Consider the following 13,616-nt stretch of genomic DNA (forward strand, 5'->3'; position numbering starts at 1 on the left):
AATAAAACAAAATAAAACATTTAAAAAACATATATTAGAACTGTTTTCTTATTAAACTTCAGTTTTGCTCAACTATGTTAAATTACTTAGTTCATAAATGTCAATATCCATCAAAATTTTATTAAACTATCACCGAAAGTGAGAAATTAATATTTATACATTGGAATTTTTATTTAATTTTCTTAAATAGTCATATTTGTGAAATATATTTTTATCATTTTTAATAGGACTATAGTCACTGCATGCATTCTTCAATTAAATAAGCAAATCAGCTAATTAAAATTCCTTTATATTTTCATGTTTACCCATTCACCCCTTGCAAAATGTCATTACTCCTATAATATCATTAAGATATACTCCTGAGCTTTATTACTGAGAAAAGAAAATCTACCATTAAATCATACAATAAAAATATTAATTAAAATAAAAAAGCCATATAATCAAATATGGCTAAAAAAATTGAATAGTACAACCCCCCCAAAAAAAGGTAGAAAAATAAAACGCTAAAAAATAAGGATTTCTTATGTGCTCACAAATTTTGTAGTAGCAAACCAGTCTCTTCCTTCAGTTTAGCTTCATAGTGCTGACAGAATATCCCACAAAGCCTTGTAGTCAGGAATCACAGACAGTGGTAGATAGATTGGGGATTTAGAGGGCAAGGGAGATGCTCTAAGTGAAAGCACCAATTTATCAGCCTCTGACAATCCTGAGTCTGCAGGAAAAACCAGGAAGGTGGACAGATAGCAAATGACAATGAAACAAGGAGTGGAAACTGAATGTTTATCTTCTGATTCTATGACGAGTTAACTGACAAAGGGGAAAACTTCCTGTTGAGATTTTTTTTAAAACATTGTATAAATTATATACTGTACACTTGGATTTCACCCTAAGGTACTTAAGGTTATGAAACAAATTTTCACTGAATGTCATATATAACTTCATGTAGATTTTCTATCATGCATCTCTAACATCACTCGTCTATCATGCATCTCTAAATGTCATTCAATAGTGATATTACTGACTTTAATTTCAATTACACTTGTAGAAAATGATTAAGTCTATCTCAAATGCCTATATAATTGGAAAAATAATGTATCAAATTTATGTGAAGGGAAAACAGGTAAACATTTTAACCTATTTAACAGATAATTTAACATTCAGATAACATAACTGACAGTATTTGTTAACATAGATCAATTCTAACATATTCTAATATAAACCAGGAGATTCCCAAGCCATGCTACAAATTGATGCCAAACATATGATTCTTTACTATGAAAATATTGGTTCATCATTGACCTATACATGTTAAGTACTAACTGGTTTTGGAAATGTCCTATAATTCACAGGCCAGGTTGTTTTATGCAGATAATTACACTGCAGTTTTTTTTAAAGTTTTAAGCATATTTTGTTCCTAGATATCATGTTGTAAAATTCCAGAACTATCAATTTCAACAAGTCCAGATATATCATTAAACTTTTTAAAAAATATTCTAGTTTTACTACTACCATCGCTACCACAGCTACTACTTCTATTATACTACTACTACTTACTACTAGTGGTAGTTCTACTAATACAACATTCAGTAATGAAATGTGTCACATCTTTCACAGTTGGCACATTTTTTTAAAGATATTTATTTACTTATTTAGAGAGACCATGGGGGGGGAGGGGCAGAGGGAAAGGGAGAGAGAGAATCTCAAGCAGACTCACCCCTAAGCATAGAACCTGATTCTGGGCTCAATCTCAATGATCCTGAGATCATGACCTGAGCCAAAATCAAGTCAGATGCTTAACCTACTATGCCACCAGGCACCCCATGGCTCTTATTTTTAAGGCTGAACTATGTTTTTCTTTCTTTATTCCATGATGTTAAAGGTCATGTGCACTTTTTGTTTGTTTTGTTTTTTGTCCCCCCAGCCCCCTGCACTGTACTCTACTGTGGTACTTAGTAGTTATTTAACACCTATGTGTTTACAGAACACAATGCTTTGGCTAAAACTTCAAGGAAAATACTAGTATTTAGTTAAAACTTTAGTTCTTGAAATATTTTTGACATTGATTTTTAATTGTGGGATTGGGCTCCTGGGATAAGATGTGTGGATATCCCTTGAGGATTGTATAGTCTTCCTAAGAAAAGGCATTTTTTAAAATAGATATATGAGGTGCTATCAACCTGTAAACATTAAAATAAATCACTATAGGTTTCTTTGAACCACATTTAAATTCATGTATGTTACTCTGAATAGAGTTTTATCACTTTATGTGTGTGGGTATAAGTGCGTGTGTGTACATACATATATTTAAACGAGTTACTTTTATTTAATAATTTACTCGAAGTTGTATAAATGTAATTTTGATATTTCTCTTTTGCCTAAATATTTAAGGAAAAGTATTTATTTTGTTCTTTGTTAACTTGGATTTCACTGTTAATTTTTACTTGTATTGTTTTCACAGAGAAACTTGGCCTGAACAAATTCTGCGTTTTGACTTTACTAAAGTTTTCTTTGTGGATCAACATATGTCCAGTTTTGAAAATTCACCATAATTGGCAACAAATGTGCACTTTATATTTGTAAGATTCCCATCACATGCAATATGAAACATATAGTCAAATACATTATCATCTTTCAATTCATATGAACCTGTTTATACTTATATTGATAAAGGTATTTTAAGTTTCACTTAATGCATATTTTTTCCATGTCTTTTTAGATAAAAATATTATTTTCACGCTAAAATCTTATATTTGTATAGAAATATCAGAAATATTAATCAGATTTTACCCATAATCAAGATAAAATTATCCATTGCTACTTTATCATTTTTAATTTAATTTTTATTAAACAATGATTATCTTGGCTTCTTAATTCTCTTACGATCAAATTACTATATTTTTAAACATTCTTTAAATTTTTCTGTGTTATTTAGATCTAGATCTCTCTTACAACATTTTAACCAAAAATTTTCTCTAAATGTTATGTGAAATTTCCAAAAAATAAAATGAATTCCATCTGGGAAATTTGTCTTACTTCATTTGTAAAAATAAACATTACAACCTTTTCAGATAATATGAGATAAACTGTCAGAAGAAATTAAAATACAACCTGATGATGAGAGTGGCTTTATCATTAACATATGGTTATCTACAGAACATGAATAAAGTTAATTCTGACAAATAAATCACACCTGACTTTCTCCACATTCCAAATCTTGGCACATTTTCCATTGTCCCACCTTGAATTATAGCAAGAGGTGATTGGGGCTGCAACACTCATGCCGCAGCATTTAAGACATACCAAGTTTTCCCACTGATAATAATCAATTCTAGCTCTTTTAGGAGCTCTGAGCTTTACAAACAGTGCCTCCTCAAGAGGTAACCTTCAGACCAAGCAATCTTTAGTAAACTCTCTACCATGGAAGACCTTCCTTCTCTTTCATGCTAGTGTGTTAGACAAGTGGACATAAAAAATTATTATCCTCTCTCTCATGGTTTGTCAAAAAAAAAAAAAAAAATTACTATCCTTTCCTCACAATCCATCTGCCTTAGCTGGACCAGCAAGCCCTTACCCTGGAACACATTTCAAAAACAAAACAAACATACTTTATTTCATTCTCATGAAAGAGTACATTACCCAGTACCTATGAAATCAATTTCCCTTTTTGTTCTCACTCCCTGCTATACCTATGCCTCTCTTCTAGAATAATTGCATGCCTAGGCTGAGTAGCAATAGAATGAAAGTACGGAAGGTCTGCTAACCGCGGCCTGATTAACTGTAAAGGTGAATCCTTGCTGTGTTTAGAAACAGAACAAAACAAAACAAGACACTAGTCTCCTTAAAACTGGATAGTTTTCCTATCTTTTGTCTTTATGACTTGGTATCTTTGAAGAATATAAGCTATTCACTTTGTAGCAGTACCTCTATTGGGTTTTTCTACACTTTTATTACAACTGTGTCTTCATAGATTCTGTATTTGCCTGTTTGGCATTCATTCAACACTGGCCAAATTATATTAATTGTATCTTCTTATTTTCTGTATTCTGGATGTGTAGGCATTTGCAGCCTCACTATGTGGGAACAGACTGCCCCTTCTCAGAGCTAAGCCAATTTTTAGGTAGCCAAGTCTAACCTGGGAGCATGCCTTTCACATGCAAACTAACCAGTCCAGAGCCTCACACCAGCCATTTTCTTATCAAACTCACACACAAAGCCAATACTTCCCCTCCCCTAAATCATCCAGGACCAGGTGGAGGCAACTAGAGCCCATTCGAATCTATAGCCCAGAGCTTGCTGATATTATTCAAACTAGCCAGTCCTAAATTGTTTATCCTGCTTTGCCTTTCCTTTCCTGTAAAAACCCCATTAAAGATTTTGGCCTGGGCATTCCTCTCACTCCTGCTTCTGTCTCCTAACCGATATATTCTCCCTGTGGCCCTGCATGGTGTGGCATTCCCTTCTTTCAGAAGTGTAAGTAATAAAAGTCTTCTTTCAATGGCATTGGCCTCTCTGAGTTGTCACTCAGCTACCTCCATAAATTAAAATTCCATGGATACACTTGAGACAACTTCCTTATAAACAGAATCAGATTATGCTTTTTGGTCAGGAATTGCATAACGGTCATTTTTCCTTCTCAATATAGTGTATCAGGAGGCATATGATATCTATTCCTCTAATTACTAGTCATATTAATTTGATTACTCAGGTAAGATGGAATCTGCCAGGTTTTACAATATGAAGTTATTTCTCTTTAAAATTTATAAGTATTTTGTATGGCATAAATATGAGATACACATACTGTCTTTCACATTATCTCTCACCCACTGGGCTTATCATTCATCAATGACTTTTGCCTGAAACAATTATTACTATGATGATTACCAATAGTGATCAAATATCTTTCATCTAATCTACCTATGGAGATTGAGTTTACTCTTCAATGTTTAGCAACATATGGCTACATTAAAAAAAAAATTCTTCCTTTGTTTCATATGGATAACATTAATACTTATTCATTTATACATCCATAATTTTAATTTACAACTTCAGCATGTCATATGGATTTGACTTAATTGCTTATGCATTTTAAATTTTCTCTTGTTGGATTATGATCTTGCCCTAGACACAGTTTTTTCCCTTAAGCAAATATCTGCTACAACTTACAGCAGGTAATAATAGTGATTTCAAAATATATGTACATTCTTTGATACTTCTCTCTTCAAGAGTTCTAGTCAATGACATGTAAATAGAAAGTATGTGAGCCATTTTTAATATTGGCTCATGAACACAGAGGCAGAATCTTCCATGTTCTTTCTCCTTCTACTGGTTTGTTGTACATGATTACTTGGCCTTGGAATTCAACTCTGGAAAACGGTAAAACCGCACATTTGAAGAATCCTGTGTTCCTGAATTACCACTGGAGATAAGCTGTCCATCAAACAGGAACAGCCATGGTGGACTCTGTATAAATGACATCAATATTTTTCATGCCTGTTTCAACCACTGTACATTTCAATAATTGGTTTTTGTTACAGCAACTGATAGCACCTGATTTGATATACTTCATTTACTTCAACTGAGGTCAGGAATGAAATATTACCTCAAAGTTATATGTGACAATTGAAAAGGGTCCATATTTGTCAGTATATGGGATCATATAGAGAAAATCTTTAATACTTAGTTAAGTAAAATAGTGGCTTTGGGGAAGTTTTCTGTATTAGTTTGCACTGAGAAAGGACTTGGGTTCCAAAAGAGGTGAACAGTGAGAAAAGGACAAAGAAAGGATGAAGGTTCAGACTGCATGTTTTTTTTGAATTATGAGAGGAATATTCTACTGTGCAAATAAATATATCTTGAATTTCTACTTTTGAGAACAGTCATAAACAAGTCAGTTACAAAATATCTGGCTGAATGAAAACTAGAGAAAAACACACTATTCAGAATGTCTATTTATTTATTTTCAGAATGTGTATTTAGGTATCAACCTATTGATATGCCAAATTGCATCTGAATTTTAGGGTTATTAGAGTTAATATTAAAACTAAAAATTTTGCCAGGTGGATTATAGAGGAGATCACTAGAGAATGCATCAGTAGTTCACCCAATCACATGGGCTTCTTGAAAACAGATCTAAAAAGTCAGGTCTTAGGTATGTGTTCAGGCAATGTGATAAATAGAACCATGCTGACAATTTTGTGGAGAAATCAACTGATTAGTCATGTAGTATTTTTCAAGATACATAAATCCATTACTCAAGAAATAACAGAATGAATAGGGAATATATAGGCTCTTTCTCTGAAGAGCATTGCTATGGTTTGAATGTTTATGTCCTTCTAAAATTCATATATTGAAATTCTAGTGCCCCACTTGATTTTACTAGGAGATGGGATCTTTAAGAAAGGTTTAGAATATGAGGGTGGAGCCTTCCTGAATGAGATTAACACTCTTAAAAAAGAGGCTCCAGACAGAACCCTAGCCCCTTAAGCCGCCATGTGCAGACAGAGTAAGAAGGCACCAGCTATGAACAAGGAAGAGTCCTCACCAGAACATGACCTTGTTGGCACCTTGATCTTGGATTTTCCAGCCTCCAGAACTGTGACAAAAGAAGTTTTTGTTGTTTATTAGCTACCCAGTATGTGGTATGTTGTTATAGGAGCCTGAACAGACTAAGACATGCATAAACTCGTAATGGTCTTATATCTTGCAAAAGAGACCTCAATAAATCAATAAAATCAATGAATAAGTGAGTAAATGAATTATAACATTAACATAAAGAGAAGTGGAGAGAAAGTCAGTGATACTGAATTCAACGGTTAGTGCCATGGTAGGTAGCCTAAAAATGGGCCCCAATGATACCCGCTTTTTGGTATTCACATCCTTGGGTAATCCTCTCCTCTTGAATGTAGACTGGGCTTATCGACTCACTTCTAATAAAATGAAGTTATAAGTTAAGACTTCTGGGATTAGGTTACAGATATACTGTAGCTTCTGACTTGGGCCTCTCTCTAATTCCCTTGCTTACTCTGCAGAAAGTCAATTGACATGTGAGCTGAATTATGGAGAGGCCCATCTGGCATGGTACTGATGTCTCCAGCCAACAGCCGGTGGAGATCTGAGACCAACCTACAGCCATAAGAGTGAGCTTGGGAGCACACCTTTCCCAGATTGAGCTTTAATATGACTGTAGACAGGACCAATGTCTTAACTGAAGCCTTGTTAGTAACCCCGAGTCAATGACATTCAAATTCTTGACCTTCAGAAAATGTGAGATAACAAACGTACTTTACATTAAGCCTCCAAGTCTTGGGGTAATTTGTTCCACAGCATTAGTTAACTAATATAAGTATCTTTCTCATTTTTATCCAGGGGTAACTCCTTGTTTTTAAGGGCCTAATGATCAGAAAATGAAAGCCTTGATGACATTTAAAGTTGTGACTTTACTTATTATTGTGAATATTATAATAAAACTATACTTTTCTTCATTTATTTAAATATGATAGGAGGATGATTATCAAATTATAGTATAAAACTGTGCTCTAATTAGGTAACTAAGCATCACTTAAAAACTCAATCCTATGAGGTTCTGATTAAGTTCATCTAAACAAGTACCTCTGTAATGTATGATGCGGTTATAGCCAATAAACCCATCATAAATTGAAAATATTGTAAGTCAAAGATGCATTTAATATACCCAACATACTAAACATCATAACTTAGCCTGGCCTATGTTAAACTTGCTCTGGACATTTTCATTAGCCTACAGTTGGGCAACATCATCTAACAAAGTCTATTTTATAATAAAGTATTGAATATCTCATGTAATGTATTGAATATTGTCTGAACATGAAAAACAGAATGTTTGTATGGGTAGAGAATGGTTATAAGGGTGTGGGTGGTTTATTCTCGGGATCATAGGACTGACTGGGAGCTGTAGCTCGCTGCCACTGTCCAGCATCATCAGAAAATATCATACTCTATATTGCCAGCTTGAGAAAAGATCAAAATTCAAAATTTGAAGTATAGTTTCTACTGAATGTGTATTGCTTTCACACTATCATAAAGTCAGAAAATCCTAAACTGAAACACTGTAAGCCACGGACTGCCTGCATACAAGAATCTGGACATTTTAAAATATTCCACAATGATTATGGTGTATAGACAAGTTTGAAATACACTGACAAACTAATGCTTTATATTATTAATATAATGTATATAATGCATGAAAACATTACAATATACTCTTACTGGAACATAACTATTGTTAAGTAAAATGCAAGACATAATGTTGTGTTAAAACAGCTTTTCATATAACACAAGAACCATTAAAAGTGTACTCAGCTTCAATGTAATGCCTAAGTTTGCAGCAAAACATTGCTAGTCCACCAATCAATAAAGAAATATGAACTGAACACTATATGTTTTCCATTTGATCCCATAAAATCCCTCTCTCCCCCCAAAAAATCCTTGTGTTAGGTATTTTATATTACATTGGGATTTGGTGAAATAAATTTCACCCCAGGTTCTGTAGACATAAATGACAAAAATATGATTTGTATTTGGGCACATCTAACTCCAAATGTACTACATATTGTAAACTATAGAGTGCTGTGCTCAGTGGTGTTAGGTACATGGTAACACTGGACAAGTACCACAGGGTGAGGCAACTCAGGTTTCCATTGTGTTGATTGTGTCTTGAGGCAGAACCTGCTGGGTAGATTGATTATGAATCAAATTTATATTCACCTGGAGAGCTACTAGATTTCCTTTTCTCCAGAAATCAGATTGTTTCCTTTCAAAATAAGGAAGACAGGGCAAGGAGAAAATTCAATGTTCAAACAAGAACTTGAAATACTTCGAATAATTACTATCTGTTCATTTATACACATATTTGGGGCGCATGCATTCTGTGGCACTGTTGAAATGATATGATGACAATGAATATGACCCACCCACTCAATGAATGTGATATGATGACAATGAATGTGACCCACTCAGATCTCTTGCTGTGGGAAGGGACATTAACAAAAGGTCCCTGTTACTGTACTCTGGATCTACCATCATGTTAGCACTTAAGCCACACCCCAAAAAAGCTGCTTGAAGCTAATAACTGAGAGTAGCTGGATGCACTAATGCAGACCCATACATACAGAATGATGTAAGATTCCTTTGATGGGAGACTTTGGCTCCAGGACTCATTAGCCTGGCTGAATCTTCTTTTAGATCTCTGCTACAGTCTGAGTGTCTTCCTACCCAACCCTTCTTCTCTCCCACTCTCTTCCACAGAGAAGCTGCTCTCTGGCTTCCTCTCTTTTTTTCTGTCAAAGAAATTTTCCTCAATAAATCTTTTGTCAGTCTAGTTCAGCTTGAGTGTCTGGTTCTCAGAAAACCCCAACTATTCCAAGTGATGCCAAAACATTCTGCTGGAGGAGAGGGCCACTGAAGTGGAATGATTCAAGCATTCAAATGATAAATGGGCAATGATATCAACACAGACAGTGGAGTTAGCTTGTTTCTGTTAAATTGCACCAGTACCCTGCTGAGGGACAATAAGAAATCCAGAGTTAATAGCAGGCATAAAACACACTATTCAGATATACTGCTCATGCAGTATAATTGACTGTTGGTCCCAGCTGCTTCTCTCTGAATCTAACAGTGCATTTGCACTAGGCCAGGTGTCCCAAGGGCTGTTCCCAGCCAGTAACTGAATATAGCCAGGATGCAAATGCAGGTCCATTTCTACAAGACATGAGACTCTTCTGATGGGTGGCTGGCTTTGGCTCAAGGACTCCACTGGCCTGACTGAAACTCTCTTAAAACCACACTACAGTCAAAGACTTCCTACTTAATCATCCTGCCTTTTTCTCCTACAGTGGTCAAACCTGCATTGCGGTCTGAAATCTTTTCTAGCCTTCCCGCCCACACCCACTATCCCTCACAGGTATTTCTCCCAATAAACCTCCTCCGTGTCTAATCCTGTCTTAGCATCTGCTTCTCCAAGAACTTAAATCACACAAATGAAAGTCTTACTCTAAACACATCACATTTACTGTCATAATTTCCATCCTATTCTACTTAGTGCTAGCCATGGGGGGTGGGGAATACTTAAATTTATCAACAAATAAGGAATATGATTTTGTGACTTTTTTCTGCTCTCTTGTTTGCCCTAATGTAAACTGATATTTTGTTAAAAACAGATATATAATGATCAAAAAGTAAACATATCTTTGTTTCTTGATTGTATTTCTGAAATTGCTTTCAGTACATTGATCTTGACTTGCAGCAAATTTGAATGCCATTGGCTCTCTCATTTAAAGAACTGAATTGAATATCATGTGCTTATATTTTTTCTTTTTCAAAGATTTTATTTATTTATTTGAGAGAGAGAGAACACAAGCAGGGAGGAGCAGCAGAGGGAGAGGGAGAAGCAGACTCCCCACTGAACAGGAGCCTGATGCAGGGCTTGATCCCAAGACCGTGGGATCATGACCTGAGCTGAAGGCAGACATAACCCCCTGAGCCACCCAGGCACTCCTATTTTGTGCTTATATTAACCTCAATGTCATAAGTCTATGATATTTTAATTCGATATAACTTGTTTGAAATGATCAAAATATTATTAGAAAAAAAATATTACCTCAGAAGATGAGAAAAAAAATGGTGTGTTGTGTGTGGATGGGTATGTCTAGTACTGTTCTCCAAAACATGGCCCCTTGAAATCTACACCTTTATTATTCAACACTTTTTGGATTGCAGGTGAACTTTTTTGTTACTTAAATCGACTTAGATAAAATTAACAGAGTTTTAAAGAATCTGTCAAATCAAAAAGTTGAAAGTTTAGCAATGCAGTTGGACTCAGTAATATTTATAATCATTGGCTTAAATGCTTCTAGATATTTCCGTATCCTTTTTCTTAATTCTCTGAATGATTGTTTCATTTTTTTCTCACTGAATAGTCTTTAATCTCATGCTGCCAAAATTGTAAGATACATGTTTTAATATTTCTGCCACTTAAGATTTTTAAATAATTGAGTTTGAAAAATTGCAGAAATGTGCTCTTGCTGTTTTATCTTATGTCAGACAAGCTGTCTTGCCAAGAACTTGCAGCTGATGGGACTATAGTAAAATATGAAAGATTTTTCTAGAATCACATGGTTAGAGTAAAGATAGGAGTAGGATCTAGTGGAAAAGGCTATTCTAAGAAGAAAGGAAGAGACTGCATATAAACAAACAAAAACAAAAAAAAATATTGTCCACTATAGTCTGAAATTTATATCATTATTTCAGAGTTTAGGATGTAATAGACAAATGTTAGAACATAACCTTTAGTATTAGTGCAATAAGTTAGATTTGGGAAATATAATTAAAATTAACTGTTAAATATAAGAGCAAGCTCAGGTATGTTTATTCAAGAAGGTTTGTATTCAATAGTGATTTATAAAAATGTTTAGTTGAGTATTTTGTTTAAAAGAAGGACAGAGTAATAATATTATTATGATTCAGGCTCATTAGTCATTCTAAGTCAGAAATCATTCTAAATTGTAAACTATTTATCAAACACAGTTCAGAGTCTTCCACTGACAAAGATTTAAGCTCAGAAAGTTATGTACAATTTTAATAACTTATATCCCACCAGACTAATCACATCTTTTTCTACTATTTTGTACCTTGTCTGTGTCATATCACTCATCATATCATACTGAAGTTATTTATGTATTTGTTACTGCTGCTTGACAGTGAGTTTCTTAACCAACTGAGCCATCCAGGCGCCCGACAGTGAGTTTCTTGAAAGTAGGGATACTTTCTTATTTATATCTACATTCTTTGTATTTGTTAAAATGCCTAATACAGTGTGCACTCTGTAAAAATTTATTATTTAATACAAAAAGAAGTAACCAAACACAGATTTATTACCAGACATTCAGGATTCATCATTATGAAAAAAATATGTAATATGAAAAGAGGAAAAACAATCTATCTGAAGGTTTTTAGGTCCCAAACAAAAGAACTTTACAAAAAAGGCAAAGAGGTAACATACTTATTAGAAACATCTTGTATAAAGAATACATTCAGACCTACTCAATATTGAGACATTGAACTACTGACCACAACTAAGGCCAAGTGTGATTCAGGGTCTAAAATATACTTAAGTATTTAAGTGAAAGTCAAGAGGGTTCAACTTCAAAGCTGACAGATATACAAGAGCAGAAATGATTTCTTGTTTGTATATAGCAAATATCAATTCCCTGTACTATAATAAAACTAGGTTATACTATGATGATAAAATAGTTAAATTGTGATTTCTAAACTATTTAAGACACATTATTATAGTCACAAACATATTTTAAGTTAAGGAAATCATAGAGTAGCAGGAAGCAAAGATACAGATAGGATAGTTCAATTTTTTGAATGTCCGATCTTTAAAATATAAATAAAATCAAGTAACAGCAACTGGCAAGTCTTCAGATGCTGTTCATCTTTCCTATACTTGGTACTAACAGAGATAGAGAATTAAATATGTTTAATAACTTAGGTTAAAATCCAACTAACCATCTTTTACATCAACATGGATGGGAATGGAGGAGATTATGCTAAGTGAAATAAGTCAAGCAGAGAAAGAAAATTATCATATGGATTCACTTATTTGTGGAACATAAGGAATAGCATGGAGGACATTAGGAGAAGGAAGGGAAAAATGAAGGGGGCGGGGAATTGGAAGGAGAGATGAACCATGAGAGACTATGGACTCTGAGAAACAAACTGAGCGTTTTAGAGGGGAGGGGTGTTGGGGATGGGTTAGCCTGGTGATGGGTATTAAGGAGGGCACATACTGCATGGAGCACTGGGTGTTATATGCAAACAATGAAGCGTGGATCACTATATCAAAAACTAATGGTGTATTGTATGGTGACTAACATAACATAATAAAATAAAATTAAAAAGAAAAAATTCAACTATCCAAAACAATATGAAATTCAGAACAATGTAAGAGAGAGGTGAATTTTTCACATGGAACGGAATATAACAATATATAAAATATAAAGTGGAATATAAAAAAAAGTAAGAAAAAGAGAAATAATGAAAATGATACACTGAAGCATAAAGCTATAATTATATGCTTCACTTTTATAATACTAGGAATAATTCCATGATAAACTATGATAAGAAAAATATTCTAGGGATACAGTGTTTATAGTCACAAGATATGGAACTCTTAAGACATCAGGCATTAGTCAGTAAATTACTTCTTTCTGGGTACTAAGTGGCAGCTTGCTGCTCAAGAAGAATTAATTTAGTGTGCTATGTCTTTAGAACACACATGCTATGTCAAATTATGAAATAATTATTGCATAATTAGTCTTATTAATAATAGTAATATATTCATGTTATACTCTATAATCAGCAAGATTTCTCCAGTAAGTCACTCGGTAAAAATAAGTTTAATATTTTAGAAGTTAATTAACTTTGTCAGGCTACTAAGCACCATTTACCATACTAAAGTTGCAATTTTACTAGGTGGCAGAAGTTGACCTAAATGAGACATATCAGCTCTGCAATTCAAAATTATTACAGTTTTCGTGGTCTCTGAAACTTCCACTCTATAATGGGCCTCACTCGAG

The sequence above is a fragment of the Halichoerus grypus genome, chromosome 5 (genome assembly GCF_964656455.1).
Source record: "Halichoerus grypus chromosome 5, mHalGry1.hap1.1, whole genome shotgun sequence".
NCBI lineage: Eukaryota > Metazoa > Chordata > Mammalia > Carnivora > Phocidae > Halichoerus > Halichoerus grypus.